General features: G+C 42.9%; 1 protein-coding gene across 2 annotated transcripts in view; it reads left to right on the forward strand.

Annotated features, from left to right (window-relative positions):
• The first annotated feature begins 1998 nt into the window (after positions 1–1998).
• Positions 1999–25269, forward strand: part of LOC129818653 (transcription factor RFX3-like) — a 59175-nt gene continuing 35904 nt past the window's right edge. For both annotated transcript variants that reach the window (XM_055874761.1, XM_055874762.1), the window contains exon 1: positions 1999–2142. The gene's annotated coding sequence lies outside the window, so the exon portion shown is untranslated. The remainder of the gene's footprint in view (positions 2143–25269) is intronic.

The following is a 25269-nucleotide window of genomic DNA, read 5'->3' on the forward strand; positions in this document are numbered from 1 at the left end:
GTGGCAGTACGTCCAACCGGCCTCACAACCGCTAACCACGCCGGCCCAGGACCTCCACATCCGGCTTCTTCACCTGCGGGATCGTCTGAGACCAGCCACCCGGAGAGCTGATGAAACTGGGTTTGCACAACCAAAGAATTCCTGCACAAACTGTCAGAAGCCGTCTCAGGGAAGCCCAATCTGCGTGCTCGTCGTCCTCACCAGTGGACAAATGCTCACCTTCAGTGGCCACTGGCATGCTGGAGAAGTGCGCTCTTCACGGATGAATCCCAGTTTCAACTCTACCCGGCAGATGGCAAGGTTCGCAAGGATCTGTACACAATTCCTGTAAGGTGAAAATGTCCCAGTTCTTCTGTGGCCTGCATACTCACCAGACATACAGTATCACCCATTGAGCATGGTTGGGATGTTCTGGATCAACGTGTACGACAGTGTGTTCCAGTTCCCGGGAATATCCAGCAACTTCGCACAGCCTTTGAAGAGGAGTGGGACAACATTCCACAGGTCACAACATTCCACAGGTCACAATCAACAGCCTGATCAACTCTATGCGAGGCAAATGGTGATCACACCAGATACTGACTGGTTTTATGATCCATGCCCTACCTTTTTTTTGTTTAAAGGTATCTGTGACCAACAGATGCATATCTGTATTCTCAGTCATGTGAAATCCATACAGTAGATTAGGGCCTAATTTATTTATTTCAAATTGACTGATTTCCTTATATGAACTGTAACTCAGTAAAATCTCTGAAATTGTTGCATGTTGCGTTTCTGTTTTTGTTCAGTGTAATTAATGTTCTTGGATAAATCAAAGTTCTTTTGTGAGAAATATATTAGAGAAATCTAACCTGAATTGTGTGTGTTTTTCTGCTTGTCAGATTAATTAAATGTTTTAATGACTGAGCCTAGAGAAAATTGAGGTGGCTGTAAGACGGCATGTCTGTACTATTGTACAAAATTGTGTAAGAAGGGAAAAAAAGCTTGTAATTTATTATATTTAGTGGCGTAGGTAGATGATTATGAAACACTGACTGTTAATTTGGACCTAAACAATAGAAAATAGCTAGAGTGTAAATTACATGTAATTAATGACAAAGTAATGTGTATTACAGAAGTAACCTTAGTTTACTTTTTTCCTAGCTGGCTCTGAAAATGCCCATTATTGATTGGATGGAATAAAGCAATTATTTGTACCTTTTAAAGGTTAACTGAAACATTCGAATGGCATCGATGGACCATATTTAGAAATATACTCCAAAAAGTCCCTCGTAGTAATGTCTAATAGGTTCACGATCCGTATCTGTGAACTGTTAGGCTAATGAAATTATGTATAGCCTTTCACTAAAACACAAGATTTTACGTGATCTGGCTGTAGCTTCAAATTTAAATTGGTTTAAAAATCACATATTCACTAATATCTCTGTGTTTATATGGTGTGTGTTATCTGTGTCTGTTTGAGTGTGTGTGTGTGTGTGTGTGTGTGTGTGTGTGTGTGAGAGAGGGGGGGGGGGGGGGGGGGGTGGATGGATGGATGGATGGATGGATGGTTGCCTCCTTTCTTTGTTATCTCAACCACTCTTTATCACCTATTGGTGCATGGTAGTCCCGCCTTGGGAAATAACCTGATTCAATGAACTAATGCGATTATTAATGCTGTTTGCCATGTTGTATTGTGCGCATAATGAAACATTCTGTGATATTTCTATTGCCATTTTTCATACATTTGAAGACTTATTGAACCAAGAATAGTGTGATCAATCCACCCTAATGTGATGATGTTCTGAGTAAATGAAAGATTCACTAACGTTATATTGATGTTAATTCATTTTAATACCGCTTATAATACTAAGCAGTTTTTCTTTTATAATAATTGTTTTCTTCTTATCAGGAGCACATACATCCATTTATCAAATAGACCTTAATATGCATCCCTCCAACGCTCCCTCATCGCAGCTCCTCCTACAGAATATTCAGTTAGGTTGCGCGGGGTGAGTTTTATAGCAACTGTTGCCCAGTGAGGCAGCGCCATAGTCACCGTAGTCCTGGCGACTGTAACCCACCAACAACAACAACCTCTCGTTCCATCATTGCCACCTCCACCATCCTCACTTCATCTTCATCAACCAGTCCTCAGCCCAGGTTTGAATATACTTACTATTTCTACCAGCATCTGTTTTCTCGATTCTTCGCCAACGCATTTTACTTTATATATTAAATGTCTGGCTTGCTAGTATTGTCATGAGCAAGTTAATGTCTGCCCTCCTTTATTAGCTACATGGTTAACGATAGTTAGCTGATCTGATGTTAGGTGTTATTTCCTTAACGTTGTTAGAAGAAAGCAATGTGCTTAACGTTATCTGCGAAAGTAAACTGGCTACCTAATGAACTAGGCTGTTAACAGTACGTCAAAAAATTATGTTTCTGTTAGTTAGCTATTCTACCCGAGTTTGCTGTGCTGTTCGTCGGCCGTCCAATGACAGCTAACGCTAGATAGCTAGCGCGATAGCCAACACACGCTATCTACGGTAGCTAAGTTAGCAACGCAACTAACGTTAGCTAACGTTACAGAGCAGGTGTCTGATTTATGTGTGTCGTTCAATGACCGCTAACTTCCTGGTGTGATGTTGGTGGCTGTCAAGATACCTCACATTTTCAATAATATTATACAATATAACTACTTGCTTTGGCATTTTGAATAAATTCGAACTAGTATCATCTTCATTCAGTAATTGCTAATTGAGGTTAGCAGTAGCTTCTCCCTTTTGTCTTGGCTAGCAAGCTAGTTTCCTTTGTAGCTAACGTTTGCTTTGCGAAGCAGGTGCCACAAAGGCTTCGTTAGCTAGCTAGCGCTGTTAGCGAGAGCGGCTAGCCACGCTAGCTACTTTAGCTAAACCTTCAATTTGTATTGATCTCAGGTCTCTTATCACAAACCTTTACCCTTTTAACCAGCTAGTTTCATAAATTATATCCCATCTAGCTACAGCTAGCTAGGTGGCCAGTTTGAAATGCCTATGGCACAGTGCATTAGCTAGCTAACATTTTTGAAGCTGATACAAAAAGTAAAAGCAATAATAGCTGTCACATTGACATTTAGCTACAGTTGCGTGTGTGTCTCAGAGAGATATGTACTTTTGAGCAGATAGAAGAGTGAAGTAGAGACTGTCATCTTAAAGACAGCACATAATAAATGCAGCAGTCATCTGGCTGTCATAGGGCAATTCCATGACCAAGGTAACTGAATTAAGCCGAGACTGCCATCTTTTACTTTAAAATGTATGCCATCAAAAAACATTTCAAAGTTTAACAAATCAAACGACTCTATGCAGAAGGACTACTTTGAACAATTTACACATAATCATATTTACTTATGCTACCATATTTTCACAAAACTTTGTTAAATATCTGCCCCGAATTAAGATGCAAAGATGTCTGCAGGAAGAATTGGGTGTCCGTTATGACATGACACCTTGGGCTCTATTTAATGACCCTAACTCAATGGTAACTCTAAGCACTGGCGGTAGACCTATAGGTCCTGTGGTGTCAGAAATAATTTAGCTATTTTCACAGGTGGAATTATGAGTGCAATAGCTGGTCGTGGTGTGAAGGACTGGGTTTTGATGAATTAACAAGTTGTAGGTGTGACAAGGATTTGACCACTTACTCGCCAATCAATGCAACACGTTCCATGGCTTAATACCGCAGGCATTTGTCTCAAGTTTTGTAGGTTATTGACATTTGCATTGTGATCAACTCCAATTCAGCTGGGTGCATGGGATATTCATCTCCTGGTCCCTTGTGGATTAAAACTGCAGTTTGTTAAATAGCATAGGCTACAGTAACGAGTAATAGACACAGTACAAATTAAAACAATCCAGTGTTTGCTCAATAGCCTATGTTTGGAGTGTTGCAGTCAACATTGCAATATATAGGGAGTAGAAAATAACATGGCTATATACAGGGAGTACCAGTACCGAGTCGCTGTGCAGGGAGGGGTATGACGTATTTGAGGTAGTTATGTACTGTACATATAGGCAGCGGTAAAGTGACTACACAACAGGATAGATAATAGACAGTAGCAGCAGCATATGTGGTGAGTGAGTGTGAAAGTTTGTGATTGTGGGGCATCAGTGTGTGTGTGTGGGCATATATAGTGTGTGTGTGTTGGGGTGTAAGTACTGTACAGTCCAGCGTGTGTGCATAGTTGGTGCAAGTGAGTTAGTGCAAAAAAGAGTCAATGCAGGTAGTCCGGGTCGCCATTCGATTAGCTTTTTAGCAATATTGTTTAGAAGTTTTATGGCTTGGGGGTAGAAGTTGTTCAGGGTCCTGTTGGTTCCAGACTTGGGTGCATTGGTAAAGCTTGCTGTGCGGTAGCAGAGAACAGTCTGTGGCTTGGGTGGCTGGGGTCTTTGACCATTTTTTGCAGCTTCCTCTGACACCGCCTGGATGGCAGGGAGCATGGCCCCAGTGATGTACTGGGCCAAACACACTACCCTCTGTAGCACCTTGCGGTCGGATGTCAAGCAGTTGCCAAAGCAAGCAGTTATGCAGCCAGTCAAGATGCTCTCGATGGCGCAGCTGTATAACCTTTTTAGTATCTGAGCATTTGGCATGGGCCCTCAGGGGCCCCCATGCTGTGGGTCAGCATGACGGATGTGTTGTTGCCTACCCTCACCACCTGCAGGCGGTCCGTCAGGTAGTCCAGGATCCAGTTGCAGAGGGAAGTGTTCAGTCCCAGGGACATTAGCTTAGGGATGAGCTTCGACGTCACTATGGTGTTGAACGCTAAGCTGTAGTCAATCAACAGCATTCTCACGTAGGTGTTCCTTTTGTCTAGGTGGGAAAGGGCAGTGTGGAGTGCAATAGAAATTGCATCATCTGTGTATCTGTTGGAGCGGTTTGGGAATTGGAGTGGGTCCAAGGTGTCTGGGATGATAGTGTTGATGTGAGCCATGACCAGCCTTTCAAAGCATTTCATGGATACAGATGTGAGTGCTGCAGGATGATAGTCTTTGAGACAGGTTATCTTGGCGTTCTTGGGCACAGGGACAATGGTAGACTGCTTGAAATATGTAGGCATTACAGACTGGGCCATGGAGAGGTTGAAAGCCTGGGCTCGAACCAGCGTCTAAAGTTATGCAGTGCCTTAGACCGCTGCGCCAGTCGGGGGGCCAAGTGAGCTGATGTTAGACAGGTAAGTTGCCGAACCTGGCATTAGGGCTGGAAAATGCCAGTGCGCCCATTTTAACATCACACAATTGCAAACTAATGTGTGTTTGACACTAGTGGGTCCTTAAAGCCAGCTGAAAATGGAGCCATTTTGGTTATTGAACTACAGTAAGTGAAGTGTATTTACACCCAGTAACAGAATTACATCGTGGGTCCCTGAACTGTACTACACAGAAATGAATCATTATGGATATGCATTTCATTCTCTTCGTGGTGATGTAACCTGAATACGTACACAAAGGTAGAAATATGCAACATCCTCCTTTGCATATACCGTATGGGTGTTATTCTACACACTGACTATTATTCTAATGAGCTCCACCCCAAACAAGACCACATTTGGTTGGTCTGGACCGGACCAAATCTGAAACATCATAGATGTCTGTTTCACAAGTTTGGATATCACAGTACAATAGAGCACAGTAAAGTACTACAGCACATCACAGAGTAGAGTATAGGTCAGTACATTATACTGTACTCTTTAGTATGGTCTACTGTACTAAACTCTGCTCTACTGAACTATACTCTACTTTTCTGTACTGTACTGTGCGGTTAAACTTGTGAAACATAGATGTCTATGATTGGTGGCCAGACCAAATCAGAACCAATCATGGTCCAGACCGGACCAAAAACGTCCGTGGACAGTGAAATCAAGGCCACGGCGGGCTGACCAAGTTTCCACTACTTTTCAACATCCATGGACGTCCTGTGTCGGGCGGTGCTCAGTGGGTGGGGATTCTGGTTAGAGTAAATAGAGAGAGAGAGGGGACTCATGGGTAGGTAACATTGAGGGGTCTACATACAGTACACAAAAAGGGCCGACGGAGCGCAGTGTTGCAATGCTGTTTTTTTGTCACAAAAGGGCGGCTCCTTGTAATACGCTCCGTCATTTGACCCAGTTTTTTCCTACCAAAGAAATTGAGACCCGACTTATCATTCCTTGCGAAGACTGAGGGGCAGTATTGAGTGAGTTTTGCAATGGAAGTCGCACGGCTGTGTGTCAATCACATACTTTCCAGTATCTCTTCTGGAATAAACACAGAAGAGATGGATGTTCTGCTTCTTTGTTCTACTACTTGCAACCTTCCTTTTTTGTGCTTTTTATTTCGAGATTTGCTAAGCGCAATTATTTCTATGTTTAGTTTGGAGGAGCGTCTTTGCGAGCTGGTGAGACAATACGAGAACGTATACAACCCTTTGATGCGGTTGTATTCGGACAAGTAAGCAAAAGACAACAGCTGGAGGGAGATATCACGGAATTTGAACACCGGTACTGATATCAAAGAAACATGGAGAAAGATTCGGGACCGGTATGTTCGCAATCTGAAAAGGGTGATGGAGATGAGTAGTGGGGTTTGCCGCTGGTGTGTGTCCCACCGATTGTCAGACAACTGGATTGGCTTCGTGTTCACGTGAAGCATCATCAGACAGACAACAATATGCCAGATACGGTATGTACTCGTCATGCAGCCGAGTCCTTTTGTGCAGTCAGTGTGTGTGTTTGTGATCTTATGTTTAGCAGACCTTGTTAGAACATGTGAAATCAGCTCTTTTCTGGATGGGCAAAATTGTGAGTGGGAAATGTTCAGTGGCTGTGTTATCATAATGACTAACAGGGCTAGTTCAAACACCAGAAAACCTACAGAGTGGTGTGTGTGTTAATTAGATTGAGATGTTTATGAAATCATTTCTTTTGGGTAAACATTTTAACACAAAGGTGTCCATGGAGATGGTTTAAGATTGCTTGCATTGTATTCACCATCTGCTTTTGTGGTGTTTTGGACAGTCCAGAGATGGAGCTGAGCCCTGAGGGGCCCATCTACAGGTGGTTCATCGCCCCTTGATTCATCAGTTCCCCGGCTAGCAAAGACCCATGCTCTCTGCCCTGCAACTCCATCAACCTCCATCCCATCTCCCCGGCCCAGCTCCAATGGCCGGAAGAGGAAGACCGCCTTGGATCCTTTGGACGCTGACATTATGCAGCGCGTGGATGACTGCAGCAGGAGTAACAGAGACAGCAGCAGTGTCCAGCAAAGGCTGTCTACGATGTCGTGGTACCAGGGATGGTATCTATTCCTTTTGTTTGTCTCACTCAAAAAACGATTGTGCTTTTTTTTTAATTATTGTTCATACGTTAGGGGGGTGGGTAATTTACCCGGGGGGTTTTTGTATGTTTTTTTACACTTATTTCCTCATTCATGTGTAACTGGTATTTACTTTGTTTGAATAAGTCTTATTTTCCCTTTTCATCACACTTCACCTGTTTTTACATTGCACTATTTTCTTCATGTGGTAGTAAATACATATCTAAAAGGTCTGCAAATGTATTTGTCTGGTTATTTGTACTTATACTGAACAAATATGTAAAGGAAACATGAGTTAGTTCATGTAAGGAAATCAGTCAATTGAAATAAATTCAATAGGCCCTAATCTATGGATTTCACATGACTGGGCAGGGGCTCAACCATGTGTGGGCCTGGGAGGTCATAGGCCACCCACTGGGGAGCCAGGCCTAGCCAATCAATTAGTTTTTCCCCCACAAAAGGGCTTTATTACAGACAGAAATACTCCTCAGTTTCATCAGTTCTCAGTGTGGCTGGTCTCAGACGATCCCGCAGGTGAAGAAGCCGGATGTGGAGGTCCTGTGCTGGCGTGGTTGCATGTGGTCTGCGGTTGGGAGACTGGTTGGACGTACTGCCAAATTCTCTAAAATGGTGTTGGAAGCAGCTTATGGTAGAGAAATGAACATTCAACTCTCTGGCAACAGCTCTGGTGGACATTCCTGCAGTCAGCATTACAATTGCCCGCTCCCTCAACTTAAGACATCTGTTGCGACAAAACTGCACATTTTAGTGGCCTTTTATTGTCCACAGCACAAGGTGCACCTGTGTAATGATCATGCTGTTTAATCAGCTTCTTGATATGCCACACCTGTCAGGTGGATGGATTATCTTGGCAAAGGAGAAATGCTCACTAACAGGGATGTAAACCACTTTTGAGAGAAATAAACTTTTTGTGCGTTTGGAACATTTCTGGGATCTTTTATTTCAGCTCATGAAACATGTACCAACACTTTGCATGTTGCGTATATATTTTTGTTCAGTACATAATATAACATATTACTGTTTTGAATCAGTCACTTAGTAAACTTGTATTGCTTTGTACATGAGTTATGTAGATGAGGTTAGTGTCTTGGGTGGTCTGTCCTTATTGTCTACAGCTGGACTCTCACCTATGTGCCAAAGCAGGAAGGGCTCCATTGAAAGGCTACTACACATGACCATGTACAATCTTGTGTTATGTAGATTAAGTTAATGTCTCAAGGGTCTAGCCTGGGCAATTATTTTCCATGGAGGGCCACATTAGAATACATTTTTGCCATCGTGGGCCAGAATCATATTAAAGGATTATAAATGTGTATGACTGTGCTGACATATCTCCTGTAAATCACGTCCAGATATGCTACTTATTCCATTTTTTTAACATGCACAGAAATAAACCACAATGTTCTCCTTTTGGTAGGTATTTTCATTATTTAACATGCAATGAACTACACAGAGGGAAAGTACACTGCATTCAGCACCACGGACAGAGCTCTTGTTAATGGTTATGCACAAAAACACAGAGAGAGCTCAACATTTACATTTAAACTACTCAATCAGCGTGAAGAGTGATGTCTCTGATGGGCATTGACTAGAGCAGTGAATTCAGGTATAGTTTCTGACGTCGCTATGCGTCGGATTGTTGAGAGGTGAGAATCATTAAGAGATGATCTGTGCCATGACTCATTATATTTCGTCACTGAAAATGTATGTTCACATACATAGGTTCATGACTCATATTTCGTCACTGAAAATGTCTGTTCAAATACATTGGTTGACCCGAACATCTTCTGAGCATGACTCCTAATCTTTGGAAAGTTTTGTTCATCGAAAGATGCATAGAACCTCGTCAGTGACATTGTTTCGAATAGTTCTCCAATCACTGCACCAGACTGAGGATCGTTAAACTCAAGTTGCAGGTCAGTGGGAGCGTTATCCCACTGAGCTGCAAGGTCCTAAACGATATAACCGCCATCGATAAGAGACAATACCGTGCAGCTGTATTCATCGACCTGGCCAAGGCTTTTGACTCTGTCAATCACCACATTCTTATCGGCAGACTCAACAGCCTTGGTTTCTCAAATGACTGCCTCGCCTGGTTCACCAACTACTTCTTAGACAGAGCTCAGTGTGTCAAATCGGAGGGCCTGTTGTCCGGACCTCTGGCAGTCTCTATGGGGGTGCCACAGGGTTCAATTCTCAGGCCGACTCTTTTCTCTGTATATATCAATGATGTCGCTCTTGCTGCTGGTAATTCTCTGATCCACCTCTACGCAGACGACACCATTCTGTATACTTCTGGCCCTTCTTTGGACACTGTTAACTAACCCCTAGATGAGCTTCAATGCCATACAACTCTCCTTCCATGGCCTCCAACTGCTCTTAAATGCAAGTAAAACTAAATGCATGCTCTTCAACCGATCGCTGCCCACACCTGCCCGCCCGTCCAGCATCACTACTCTGTACGGTTCTGACTTAGAATATGTGGACAACTACAAATACCTAGGTGTGTGGTTAGACTGTAAACTCTCCTTTCAGACTCACATTAAGCATCTCCAATCCAAAATTAAATCTAGAATCGGCTTCCTATTTCGCAGCAAAGCATCCTTCACTCATGCTGCCAAACATACCCTCGTAAAACTGACTATCCTGCCAATTCTTGACTTCGGCGATGTCATTTACAAAATAGCCTCCAACACTCTACTCAGCAAATTGGATGCAGTCTATCACAGTGCCATCCATTTTGTCACCAGTGCCCCATACCCACCACTGCGACCTGTATACTCTTGTTGGCTGGCCCTCGCTTCATATACATCGCCAAATCCACTGGCTCCAGGTCATCTATAAGTCTTTGCTAGGTAAAGCTCCGCCTTATCTCAGCTCACTGGTCACCATAGCAGCATCCACCCGTAGCACGCACTCCAGAAGGTATATTTTGCTGGTCACCCCCAAAGTCAATTCCTCCTTTGGCCGCCTTTCCTTCCAGTTCTCTGCTGCCAATGACTGGAACGAATTGCAAAAATCACTGAAGCTGGAGACCCATATCTCCCTCACTAGCACTAGCTGTCAGAGCAGCTCACAAGATCACTGCACCTGTACATAGCCCATCTGTAAAGAGCCCATCCAACTTCCTTATCTCCATACTGTTATTTTTTTTTTTAATTGCTCCTTTGCACCCCAATATCTCTACTTGCACATTCACCTTTTGCACATCTATCACTCCAGTGTTTAATTGCTAAATTGTAATTATTTCGCCACTATGGCCTATTTATTGCCTTACCTCCCTTATCTTATCTCATTTGCACACACTGTATATAGACTTTTTTCTCTATTGTGTTCTTGACTGTACGCTTGTTCATTCCATGTGTAACTCTGTGTTGTTGTTTGTGTCGCACTGCTTTGCTTTATCTTGGCCAGGTCGCAGTTCTAAATGAGAACTTGTTCTCAACTAGCCAACCTGGTTAAATAAAGGTCACACACCACACACTGAGAAAAAGTTATTTTGTTTGCATTTACATATGTCCCCATTACCAGTAAAACATAATCAAAACCTATTTCTTTCACCTCTTTCGTTGTTCATTTGTTCAGTTGTTATATTCTCAACCAGGATTTCATCATACATGTCAAGCAGTGAAGTTTCAGCTCTGTCTGTCCATGGCCTCCTCCTCGGTGCGCACTGTCACTGTCCGTTTCCATCTCGTCCAGCTGTGTATGGAACATCACACGTAAACCCTGTTTCTTGTCTGCATCGAAGTAGCGGTCCTTGTACCTAGCATGGTGGCGACACAGTAAAGAGGCTCAGAGAGAGTGCCACCGAATCGCTTGTTCACTGCCTCGAGTACTTTTGTAAGTTTTAACACCACGATCTGTGTCGGTAGTTTTGTTGAGCAGGCATTTCAGTCCATGACGGGGTATCACATCTGCTGCAGATGCAGTTTATGAGCTTATTTCTCGAGTCAGTTGTTCGAATGGAGCTAGGATTGTGTTCATGTTTCCAGGTTTCAAACACGTTCTCAAATGCCATTGAAATGGCAGTATGAGAACCAGCACATTCTTGAGCATGCAAAACAGCTTTCGTCAGTACGAAATCCTTGTCAACCCACTGTGCTGTCAGACTCGGTATGCTCATGGGGCTGACATCGCTGGTCCAAATGTCAGTCGTGAAGCTAATAGCAGTGACGCCCATAGCATGTAGCTCATTGATGTACGTTTCAACAATACTGTGTAACTCCGGTAGGGCAACATCTGAAAAATAGTGTGTACCGCAGCTTGACCAGTCGGCGAAAGCCAACATCAGAGGACAGTTGATTGTCAAGGGCAATGAATTCCATTATCTTGCCGTTAATGGATTTCGCCTGAGTTGTCTCGCTGAAATGTTCTTACTCTTTCAAATGACTGCTCGACTTGAACTTGTTTAGTTGTTGGAAGTGTGTGCTTAGTATTTTTCTGCTTTTGTTCTGTGTAGCGCTGTATTTTTTGTGGCGTCATTACGTCATCTACTTATGTTATAGGTATGCACGTCAGCTGTGACATCGGTTTCGCATATTGCCGTTAAACTAATCATCGGGCCGCTGCCGATGTTGGCATTTTTAGCTAATATTGTCCGATTCCGATATGCTCACCGATATATCATGCATCCCTAGTTCAAAGCACGCAGCAGCGATATATACGTCTCTAGTAGTGTCGGAAGGTGGGTGAGATTGTTGGCTTCTACTTGGCGGGTCAGGAGGAGTAATCTTCCCTTGAAGGCTTTGACAAGGCTGTACATCTGATGTGCAAAAGGCCCTTCCCTTGTAGTTTGGAATTCAGTTCATTCATGAGGGCCATGATGTCCATGGTGAAAGCAAAATCAGCCAACCATTCTTTGTCTTGCATTTGAGGGAAATCCACATATTTTCCTTTCATTTGCTTAAACTCAGCAATCTCTGACTTCAGGTCCCATACCCTTTTAAGCACCTTCCCCAAACTCACGTTTGTGTGGTAGGGGAGATCTGCATGACCCGACTCTGTCTCTTCCAACAGTGAGACAAACTGCCTGTGGTAAAAGATTTTGCTCTTATGAAGTTTACCACTTTAGTGACTGTATCCACAACATGGCTCATTTTCAGAACACATTTACAGAGCAGCTCCTGATGAATAAATGCAATGCAGGAAAATCATTTTCTGTTCTGGGTTCAGCTCAGCTACCTGATCTGGTATCCTTTTCAAAGGGCCAACGTTTTTTCCTGTCAAGTTTGGCACCCATCACTGGATAACTTTTCAAAACTCAGTCCCAGCTTTTCCACACACTTGTTAACCTCCTCCAATATTGACTGCACTGAAGCAAGCTCCTCTGTAATTTCAAAGTCTGGGGTTATGCCTCGTAAGAATATCAACAACTGTGCTGTGTCACATGCATCACTGTTCTCATCCAGGGCCAAGGAGAAATGGGTGAAATCCTTTACCTTGTCTTTCAACTGATGTTCCATATTCTCTGCGATGTCCTCAACACGCTGTGTAACACGCTGTGTCATTGAAAATATTTCCCTGTCAAGACGAACAAACAGCTCTTTCTTGTCGGGGCAAAGTATTGCTGCAAAGTCAAATAAACATTCTTCAATGAATTCGCCCTCAGCAAATGGCTTGCTATGTTTAGCAATTTTGTGGGACAGTACATAGCTAGCTCTTGCAATTCCGTCGTTTGCTGAATGCAGTTTTGTGAAAAGTTCTTGCTGCTTTTGCAACTGAGAAAGCAACTCTTTCGATGCACTGGCCCTCTGCTCAGAAGACATATTCCTATATTTCTCTGCATGCTTTGTCTGGAAGTGTCGGGACAAGTTTTTGTCTTTCAAGACAGTGATGCTCTCTCTGCACACTAAGCACACAGCTTTCCCTGATACCTCAATAAAGAAGTTTTTCGATGTCCACTCTTGCTGGAACACCCTGCATTCATTGTCTACTTTCCTTTTCTTTGAAATCTTTAAACTTATTTTTGCGCAATTTCTAGCTAGCTACTATTTGTAACTGTGATGTGTGTGTCAGCCTGTCAGACACTGTCTGTCCTCGTGCAGTTGTTATTTATACGTGCCTTCAAAATAAATGTCCCACGAGCTGTGGGAGTTAAATCCTTACACAAAGACGAGTATTCATTGGGCTTTTAATGTTCTTTTAATGTTTTTATTTAAATAGGCAAGTCAGTTAAGGACACATTTTTATTTACAATGACGGCCTACCAAAAGGCAAAAGACCTCCTGCGGGGACGGGGGCCTGGGATTAAACATTTAAAATAAATAACATATAAATATAGGACAAAACACACATCACGACAAGAGAGACAACACAACACTACATAAAGAGAGACCTAAAGACAACAACATAGCAAGGCAGCAACACATGACAACACAGCATGGTGGCAACACAACATGACAACAACACGATAGCAAAACAATATGGTAGCAGCACAAAACAGGGTACAAACATTATTGGGCACAGACAACAGCACAAAGGGCAAGAAGGTAGAGACAACAATGCATCACGCAAAGCTGCCACAACTGTCAGTAAGAGTGTCCATGATTGAGTCTTTGAAAGAAGAGATTGCGATAAAACTGTCCAGTTTGAGTGTTTGTTGCAGCTCATTCCAGTCGCTAGCTGCAGTGAACTGAAGAGGAGCGTCCCAGGGATGTGTGTGCTTTGGGGACCTTTAACAGAATGTGACTGGCAGAATGGGTGTTGTATGTGGAGGATGAGGGCTGCAGTAGATATCTCAGATAGGGGGTAGTGAGGCTTAAGAGGGTTTTATAAATGAGCATCAACCAGTGGGTCTTGCGACGGGTATACAGAGATGACCAGTTTACAGAGGATTATAGAGTGCAGTGATGTGTCCTATAAGGAGCATTGGTGGCAAATCTGATGGCCGAATGGTAAAGATCATCTAGCCGCTCGAGAGCAACCTTACCTGCTGATCTATAAATTACGTTTCCGTAATCAAGCATTGGTAGGATGGTTATCTGAATCAGGGTTAGTTTGGCAGCTGGGGTGACAGAGGAGCGATTACGATAGAGGTAACCAAGTAGATTTATCTTTAGCCTGCAGCTTTGATATGTGCTGAGAGAAGGACAGTGCACCGTCTAGCCATACTCCCAAGTACTTGTATGAGGTGACTACCTCAAGCTCTAAACCCTCAGAGGTAGTAATAACACCTGTGGGAGGAGGGGCATTCTTCTTACCAAACCACATGACCTTTGTTTTGGAGGTGTTCAGAACAAGGTTAAGGGTAGAGAAAGCTTGTTGGACAATAAGAAAGCTTTGTTGTAGAGCATTTAACACAAAATCCGGGGAGGTGCCAGCTGAGTATAAGACTGTATCATCTGCATATAAATGGATGAGAGAGCTTCCTACTGCCTGAGCTATGTTGTTATAATTTGAATAACAAATGCGTTTTTCAAAACTTTACCGTCGCAAATGATTTGATCTGTGTTTTAATCACTTAATAACTCCTAAACAAAAATGTATATCAGTAAAAACACTAGGCCTATAACTAATTGGTAGGTCTATGTTTTTACTTCTGTGAACTTGTATTATCCCTCCTCATGGGAGACATTAGAAAATCTCCTTTAAAGATATGTGCTTTTGGTAAACGTACAGAAGGCCAATAATTTGTCCAAAATGAAATACAAGTGTTGAAATTAGTTGGCAGGTTTTTTACTTCATCACCATTGTTTTGATGTATTACCTTATTAATACTTTTTATTTGGAAGTAGTTTTAGAAGAACCCATTTCCATCTGTTTGACCAGAAATCAAAGCCATACATTTTTCAGATGGAAAATGTTATGAAAATGTGTCAATGCCTTTTATTTCCCCAAAATATAGACTCTTTGCTTTCATTTCACACCCAATTTGATATCCTCCTATAAACTTCACATGTTGGTGCTCATGTGTACTTTTACATGGAAATGTATCACATTCCTTCCATTGACAATTTAACATTAGACTAATATTAGTTTACTGCTGTTTGGAAGATCAAAAAACAAACTGATCCTGATAATGACAGGTTTGTTTATTTGTTACTGGTGTGGTGGGGAAGGTAGTTGATAGGCTAGTAAAATGTGGAAGTGGATCCCACTCCGATTCAGCTGCATTTTGGACTCACTGGTCCAACCAAGCTGAGGAAATCTGCAGATTTCAAAGCCTGGATTTATGTATTTTACAGACAATTTATGGCACGGAATACAAAGTTCATAACTTTTGAATATTCCACACACATCTTCTAACAGAGGTTTCCAGCTGTCATTTCTTAAGGCCTACATTTTCTGTCCCTCCATAAAAATGGAGCGCAGTATGGAATCGCTGGAATAATGAAAGACACAACAGTCAGATTCTCAAAGTGTGAATGATTATTATTATTACTGGAATAGGCTGGATGGCTTGTAATAATTATCAGGGCTATATCCCAGTCGGCATCTCCACTAAAACATCATTAAAATGGCTTTGGACACCCTTTTTTACTCTCTGAACCTCTGCAATTTGCATTAAATGTTATGAATCTACAGGATGGAAATATCCTAGGCTTCCTAAACAGAATGGTGGTTTGGTGTTTGCTCAGTCAAGACAGGTGTGTAAGCCTACTGCCCAGATTAAATTATGCTTTCCTCTCATGCTACTCCTTACAGACATAGCTTTTTTTTACTTCATACAGTATTGCATTGTTTTAAAGCAAATTGTCAATGAAAGTGTAGAAACATCTCTATATATGATCAGTTTCCTCCTAGTGGTTTTGTAGCTCTTATGGCCTCTTGGCTGACTATAGATGAATTTGGACCCCTCTTATGGCCTCTTGGCTGACTATAGATTAATTTGGACCCCTCTTATGGCCTCTTGGCTGACTATAGATGGATTTGGACCCCTCTTATGGCCTCTTGGATGAGGAAGGAGAAAGCTCCAGGGTTGTTGTAAGGAAGGAAAAGCTCCATGGTTCTCTGTGTTGCATCATCATTCTCTACAGTCAGCCGCAGCCCTCTGTTCCCACCTATGGGAGAGGAACAGGTGTGTGTCGAGAGGGGGAGGGGGAGGTGGAAGGGGGGACAGGTGCACAGTGGGTCTTAGTGGGACTCCTGACCACCTAGGGGAGAGGAACAGGTGTATGTCGAGAGGGGGAGGGGGAGGTGGAAGGGGGGGACAGGTGCACAGTGGGTCTTAGTGGGACTCCTGACCACCTAGGGGAGAGGAACAGGTGTGTGTCGAGAGGGGGAGGGGAGGTGGAAGGGGGGACAGGTGCACAGTGGGTCTTAGTGGGACTCCTGACCACCTAGGGGAGAGGAACAGGTGTGTGTTGAGAGAGGGAGGTGGAAGGGGGGACAGGTGCACAGTGGGTCTTAGTGGGACTCCTGACCACCTAAGGGGGAGAGAAACAGGTGTGTGTCGAGAGGGGGAGGGGGAGGTGGAAGGGGGGACAGGTGCACAGTGGGTCTTAGTGGGACTCCTGACCACCTAAGGGGGAGAGGAACAGGTGTGTGTCGAGAGGGGGAGGGGGAGGTGGAAGGGGGGACAGGTGCACAGTGGGTCTTAGTGGGACTCCTGACCACCTAGGGGAGAGGAACAGGTGTTTGTTGAGAGGGGGAGGTGGAAGGGGGGACAGGTGCACAGTGGGTCTTAGTGGGACTCCTGACCACCTAGGCTAATTGTTTTTGGGCCACCCTAAGTCTTTCCCTGACAAACATGCCAAGAAATGACTGGTATATATGTAGATAGGCTATAGGCCCACCAAGCTTGCAATTAGGCTAGATATTACAATTTCCATGGTTACTGCAAGTTTATATGGGTAGCATCTCACAATAAAGTCGTTTCAATCTGTCACTCCATATTCCACTGAATTTGTGAGGACCATGATGCGATAAGACACATAGCAATCCCAAATGCGATGGAACAGACTGGCAACATCTGGAAAATAAGCTAATGAATTTAACTGAAATTAATTAGCTTAATGATTATTTGCACAGCTTGATTTTAGTTAAAATAAGTTATTTCTGTGATATGAGGACTCCAGTTCTAAACCGTGAGCATTTGAAGGTCTGTCTATTGACACTATTGTTGTTTTGCATTGTAAAAAATAGTGCCTAGGCCAGGGATGGATAACTGGTGGCCCCCCTTTTGTAGGCCCATGGATAAATTACCCCCCCCACACACACACAAATGTATTTGTGTATACACTACCGGTTAAAAGTTTTAGAACACCTACTCTTTCAAGGGTTTATCTTTGTTTGTACTAAGACATCAAAACTATGAAATAACACATATGGAATCATGAGGTAACCAAAAAAGTGTTAAGCAAATATTTGAGATTCTTCAAATAGCCACCCGTTGCTATTTAACACTTTGTTTTGTTTACTACATGATTCCATGTGTGTTATTTCATAGTTTTGATGTCTTCACTATTATTCTACAATGTAGAAAATAGTACAAATAAAGAAAATCCCTTGAATGTGTAGGTCTGTCCAAACTTTTGACTGATTTTGTGTGTCATTTATATTTATTTATTTATTTATTTATTTATTTTTAGGACTCAGTTGAGAGTTAGAATAGTAGAATATACAAGGTGCAATTTTTAAATGTTGTGTATCAGCAGTTTTTATCTTGTCGGTCACTGACAGTCACTCAAATTAGAACATATCAAAAAAAATTAGATTGGTATATTAGTCTAGCAGCCAGCTATCTTAACTTGTAGTAAGCATGGTCAAATTACTGACCCGGGCCCCCATTGATTTTGTTAGGCACTCTCACTCAGATGTCATATTAAGAACTGCAAATATTCGCTCCACCCCAAGGCAAAATGTGTAGAATTGCAGCAAACCTGCATTAAAACGGTAACATTTTCTCTAATCCCCATGGAAATATGTGGAGAATGGCAGGAAATGAACTCTAAAACGTCACTTTGCTGTCAAGAGGGGGGGCCACTAAAATGTTTTGCTCCCAAGTTGGGGGAAGCCCCCCAACAAAAAATTCCTTATGGCCCGTAAAAGGCTAGCGCCGCATGTATGGATGTGGGTATGTAGACCCGCGAGCCACTGCAGCTTTTTTGTGGCCCCCACCCCCATCAAAGATGCCCATCCCTGGCCTAGGCCTATAGCCTATTCTAAGGCAATAATGGCATACACACCTCTGTGGACAGAGGACAGGATGTCAGAAATGGCTAGTTATCAGATCACATTACCACTTACCTGAAGTCAGGTGTTGGGTGGGCAAAAATAGAACCATGCCACCTGTTCCCTGGATCGTGTTCCATTTCCAATCACTTAAAGAGCCACTGATTCATTTGATTATTCATCCATCAATTTTCATGGCTTAGCAGCATTAACTGGGGCTTTTGCTGTGTTATTTGCACGGACAGCAGCCTGTGTACACTGTTTTTACATTGCAAGGTGTACTTTATCACTAACCTCAACCCTGTTCCATAGTTGTAAAGGAAATGGGTTAATGCTGCAGCTTCAGACAGTGTTTTTATCACTGCCAGCCTAACATGGCCACAGGTCTAACATGATGGAGATGGGAAGGAAATGAGATCAATACAAAGGAGACGTGCCTCTTTCTTTGGGGTTGTGTTTCTTTCACAGTGTTACAACTCCTCTCTAAAGCATGTTGTTCCTGGACATTCATCAATACTTTGGTAGCAAGTGGATTGTCCTCAACCTAAAGTCTCATGCTCACAATGGATATCCCAGGCATTTTAACCGCATTTTAGACTTTAAACATATTTGGTTTTGATCATGCCATTAAAGTTACCCCTTTATTGACTGTGGGTGATGTGATGAGATAACATTATAGATCTCGTTCTGATCGTCTGATGTAATAAGTCCTGTTCCCCCTATTTCCCCAGCTGTCAGTCAAATGGGGAGGAAGGACCCGGGGGAGGGTGAAGGAGAGGCAAGGCGAGTGCTGCCCTCCTCTCTGGCCTTTGTTCCTGCGTGGGCTTGTAGAGCTTGCAGTTGTTCAGTTGAGCACAGCGCTTAAGTGGGCCACAGGGGAGCGAGAGCAGGCTGAAGGGGTGGGGGGTGCTGCGGCAGGAGTGGGGTAGGTGCCCTGTTTACATCCAGAAAGTCCCTCCTCTCCTCATCTCCTAATCATCAGGGGCAGGCTGCAGGGAGCAGGTGGATTTTGTGTAGTAGAGGCCTATAGGGCCTTGCACTTTAGCTCTCCTACTGCAGAGTGCATGGAGCAGAAGACAAATGGTACCTGTAGAGATCTAACAGAGAAAGCATGACAACCTCTGAATGGATCACTTGACTGCCATGTCAGCAGCATCTCCCTGGCACCAAGACTGGCACAGTTTACCGTATAACCACGTAACTGATGGTTATAAAAGAACTGAAGACTGGATGGCCAGGCATTTGTAAGGCTGAGTCCATTTTTGAGGTAACATGGACTCTTAACAATGCGAAGAAACTTTGTTGCTCAAGCAAATTGTTGTAGCAAACGAGTCTTCGGTTGCCTAGGTGACGCTCGCATGCCTGCAGCAGCAGCACTCATAGAAATAGAGTTGATAGTCCCAGTCGGTATTCACGCAAACAAATTGGGGGAAACCAACATTATTTTCTATTGGCTCCAATTGTAAAAGAGGTAACTTCGTCATACATTTTTTTGTTATACAGAAATAACAAAACATGCCGAAAAGCTGCTGTGTTAGTTAATGTACATGTAACCTTGTCACAAATCATGACCTCTGGTTCGCAATGCTCCCTCGTAGGGAAATAGAGCCTGTGAGCAGAGCTCTGTGTGGGGGATGCAGTGTCCGATGAGTCTACACGTACTGTAGATATGTGTGTGGGAAACATTCAATCACAGGTAAGACATAGCTTGTTTAGTACAGTCCGTTTGTAACTCCCCTCACTACTTGCAGCTGTATAGTCCGTTTGTTTGTGTTGTTAGTCTTGGCAAGTTTAATGTTACGGTCGGTAGCTAGCACTCACTCAAGTGGCTGCTAGCATCGTCATGAAAAGGGGCACGAGGAAAGCCTTACAATATTACGTTTTTGTAAGTAGTGAGAACGCTAGGGAGCACGATCACAGAATGTAGTTTTGTAATCGACTAAAACAAGCAGACAACAAGAACTGCATTAGGTAACCACAGGTTGTTTTCCCACAGGCGGGATGGGTCGCGAAGTTCTACCTAATACCAACTGGGTATATAGAAGAGGCTTGGTAAAGAGGTCAATCGAACCCGACCAAAACAATGGAATTGCCATGGAAACGCGTGGAGGAAAGGGCGGTGGGGGAAAGATCCTTAGTCTCCTCAATGCCCTCCAGCAAAATGAGGCTACATTTAGGCTATTGTTTACATGTGTATTTCACACTATGTTGAGGTAACAATCTGAGTATAATGCTTGTATGGATGTCAACCCCAACACATGTTCATGTCATCATTACTAATCAACTGCATTACAGTTCAAAACGACTGACTTCCACCACCGTTGCTAACCAGCTTATACATTTGGCATTTTTAGCAGTCACTTCTTCTAAACCTGAAAATAGACTTGTTGAAGTTCTACATGTTATGCGGAGAAAAAAATCTCAATATATAAAAATTGTGCGCCTGTTACAATACATAAATCATGACGGATTTGACGAATATCCACTTTGTCAGATCAGTTGAATGTGAGCCAATCTGCTCAATGGAACTATCTGCGTTCCATTGACTCCTTTACCGCATCTACAGTATTTGACTGGTGAACTCATGGATACACTCTCAATGGCTGCCTCGTATTGGGATGCAATCATTTCAATGGTAATGTAGAATGTTCATTCAAGTAACTGATGTGGCTCATTCAATGGAATGTATTTTTTGTCACGTCGGTTGAGTTGAATCAACAAATCACAGCACATACTGATGGGTATAGAAACAAGGGGAACACTTTTCTAAAACCCCTGCTGCACCATCAAAGTATAGGCTATGTTCCTTCAACTGAGAGGTTTCAGTTTGAAAGTCCTGACTGGTGGCAGAACAGGAGCGGAATGGTCTGACTGACTGGTCTCTGGTTCTTTCTGTGAACAGCAGGGAGAACCACCTGTCTGAATCAGTGCTCAACTGTTTTAGTGTTTTACCAATACAGGATGGAAGAAAATACTATTCAATCCAATGCAGCCTCCTGAGTTAAAAGGAAACTACGCTGATTGACACCCTGTGCATGCACTATACTGTGCTGTACTATCATGCACTATACTGTGCTGTACTATCATGCACTATACTGTGCTGTACTATCATGCACTATACTGTGCTGTACTATCATGCACTATACTGTGCTGTACTATCATGCACTATACTGTGCTGTACTATCATGCACTATACTGTGCTGTACTATCATGCACTATACTGTGCTGTACTATCATGCACTATACTGTGCTGTACTATCATGCACTATACTGTACTGTACTATCATGCACTATACTGTGCTGTACTATCATGCACTATACTGTGCTGTACTATCATGCACTATACTGTGCTGTACTATCATGCATTATGAAGGGAGAAATGCATCTGAACACAACCTCTGGTATATCACTAAAGATGAAGAGGAGGAGTAGTAGGGTGGAGAGAAGGAGGTGGAGGAGGACAGGCAGACCCCGGAGAGATCCAGGGCTCTTAGGAGACAGGTTAATTAACCAGGAGAGGCTTGGTCATGGAAACTAAGTTAAGCAGATGAGGGGGAGTGTGGGAGGGGGAGGGGGAGGGGGGGGGGGGGGTCACCGCAGAGGACAGAGCAGGAGGAGGAGAGGTGGCTGTTCTATGATTAGCCTACATGCTGCTTTACTGTGAATGTCTCCCTCTGCCCAAGTCCTCATCTCACCGTAGCTCTGTGTGTTCAGGGTTGGGTCGTTAGCCAATAAAGATGGATTCTAAATCTCTGACACCAGCTGCATTTTTGGACACCTATGCATGTGTTCCAATGCTGAGGTGTGAGAACAAAGTAAAAACCGCGGTTTGACAAATACGACCACATTTTCACAAAATTAGCCTAAATGTGTTTGGCAAGAATTAATCAACGAATGTCTGAATGATAAAAATCGTTGGAAGATGTGAAGGGAACAGATTTGTGAGAGCAGAGGGAGAAAGATAAGCTCATTAGGGCTGTTAAATATTAACTGTTTTTTTATTGCTGTGAACACGGAGACAGGAGACGAGCTCTCTGCTCGGACCACTGACTCATACACTACCTTGAGTACATTCAGTACTGCTGGCCACAGCTGCCTGTTCTAGCAGCACAGCAGTCAGAATTACATCGGTGCAGTCAATGTGATGAGTTGCTTAAGCACTGACTCTCAAATGGACAGTTATTGTACACACAGAGTCAGTATTCTTATTCCAATTATACCAAAGAATAATGATGATATGGTATTATGACCATATTAGTACATGTTGCGCATAGATGATTGGTTGAGAGAAGCGTACTTCGTCTTCCCAGGAACCAAATAATCTAATCAAATCACTTTTTTTTTGTCACGTGCGCCGAATACAACAGGTGTAGACCTTACCATGAAATGCTTACTTACAAGCCGTTAACCAACAATGAGTTCAAGAAAGTGGTTAAGAAAATATTTACTAAATAAACTAAAGTACAAATAGTAAAATAAAAAAAAGTAACACAATAAAAATAACAATAATGAGTCTATATACAAGTCAATGTGCAGGTTAGTAGAGTTATTTTGTGCATGTAGGTAGAGGTAAAGTGACTATGCATAGATAATAAACAGCGAGTAGCAGCAGTGTGAAGACAAAGGGGGGGGGGGGCGTGTCAATGTAAATAGTCCAGGTGGCCATTTTGATTAATTGTTCAGCAGTCTTAAGGCTTGGGGGTAGAAGCTGTTAAGGAGCCTTTTGGTCCTAGACTTGGCGCTCCGGTACTGCTTGCCGTGTGGTAGCAGAGAGAACAGTCCATAACTTGGGTGACTGGAGTCTTTGACAATTTAATGGGCTTTCCTCTAACACCGCCTAGTACATAGAGTTGAAGTCAGAAGTTTACATACACCTTAGCCAAATATATTTAAACTCAGTTTTTCACAATTCCTGACATTTAGTCCTAGTAAAAATTCCCTGTCTTAGGTCAGTTAGGATCACCACTTTATTTTAAGAATGTGAAATGTCAGAATAATAGTAGAGAGCATTATTTATTTCAGCTTTTATTTCTTTCATCACATTCCCAGTGGGTCAGAAGTTTACATACACTCAATTAGTATTTGGTAACATTGCCTTCAAAGCTATTTAATTTGGGTCAAACATTTTGGGTAGCCTTCCACAAGCTTCCCACAATAAGTTGGGTGAAGTTTGGCCCATTCCTCCTGGCAGAGCTGGTGTAACTGAGTCAGGTTTGTAGGCCTCCTTGCTTGCACACGCTTTTTCAGTTCTGCCACAAATCTTCTATAGGATTGAGGTCAGGGCTTTGTAATGGCCACTCCAATACCTTGATTTTTTTGTCCTTAAGCTATTTTGCCACAACTTTGGAAGTATGCCTGGGGTCGTTGTCCATTTGGAAGACCCATTTACGACCAAGCTTTAACTTCCTGACTGAATTCTTGAGATTTTGCTTTAATATATCCACATAATTTTCCATCCTCATGATGCCATTTATTTTGTGAAGTGCACCAGTCCCTCTTGCAGCAAAGCCCCCCCACAACATGACGCTGCCACCTGGTTGGGATGGTGTTCTTCGGCTTGCAAGCCTCCCCCTTTTTCCTCCAAACATAATGATGGTCATTAAAGATTTTATTTTTGTTTCATCAGAGGACAAAAAGTACGATCTTTGTCTCCATGTGCAGTTGCAAACTGTAGTCTGGCTTTTTTATGGCGGTTTTGGAGCAGTGGCAACTTCCTTGCTGAGTGGCCTTTCAGGTTATGTCAACATAGGACTCGTTTTACTGTGGATATAGATACTTTTGTACCTGTTTCATCCAGCATCTTCACAAGGTCCTTTTGCTGTTGTTCTGGGATTGATTTGCACTTTTCGCACCAAGGTACGTTCATCTCTAGGAGACAGAACGCGTCTCCTTCCTGAGCGGTATAATGGCTGCTTGGTCCCATGGTGTTTATACTTGCGTACTATTGTTTGTACAGATGAACCTGGTACCGTCAGGCATTTGGAAATTGCTCCCAAGGATGAACCAGACTTGTGGAGGTCTACAATTGTTTGGCTGATTTCTTTCGATTTTCCCATGATGTCAAGCTGAAATACATCTACAAGTACACCTCCAATTGACTCAAATGATGTCAATTAGCCTATCAGAAGTTTCTAAAGCCATGACATCATTTTATGGAATTTTCCAAGCTATTTAAAGGCACAGTCAACTTAGTGTATGTAAACTTCTGACCCACTGGAATTGTGATACAGTGAATTATAAGTGAAATAATCTGTCTGTAAACAATTGTTGGGAAAATTACTTGTGTCATGCACAAAGTAGATGTCCTAACCGACTTACCAAAACTATAGTTTGTCAGCAATACATTTGTGGAGTGGTTGAAAAACGTGTTTTAATGACTCCAACCTAAGTGAATGTAAACTTCCGACTTCAACTGTAGGTCCTGGATGGTAGGAAGCTTGGCTCCAGTGATGTACTGGGCCATACGCACTACCCTCTGTAGCGCCTTACGGTCAGATGCCGCGCAGTTTCCATACTAGGCAGGGATGCAACCGGTTCGGATGCTCTCGATGGTGCAGCTGTTGAACTTTTTGAGGATCTGGGGACCCATGCCAAATCTTTTCAGTCTCCTGTGGGGGAAAAGGTTTTGTCGTACCATCTTCACGACTGTCTTGGAGTGTTTGGACCATGATAGTTTGTTGGTGATGTGAACACCAAGGAACTTGAAACTCTCGACCCGCTCCTCTACAGCCCCTGTTCATTAGTCAACCTGGGTACAGTAGATATAATCTAGAATTTATGTCTCTGTGAGTGATATTGATTTTATACTCCCAGACCCAGA

Source organism: Salvelinus fontinalis, chromosome 21 (genome assembly GCF_029448725.1).
Source record: "Salvelinus fontinalis isolate EN_2023a chromosome 21, ASM2944872v1, whole genome shotgun sequence".
Classification (NCBI taxonomy): domain Eukaryota; kingdom Metazoa; phylum Chordata; class Actinopteri; order Salmoniformes; family Salmonidae; genus Salvelinus; species Salvelinus fontinalis.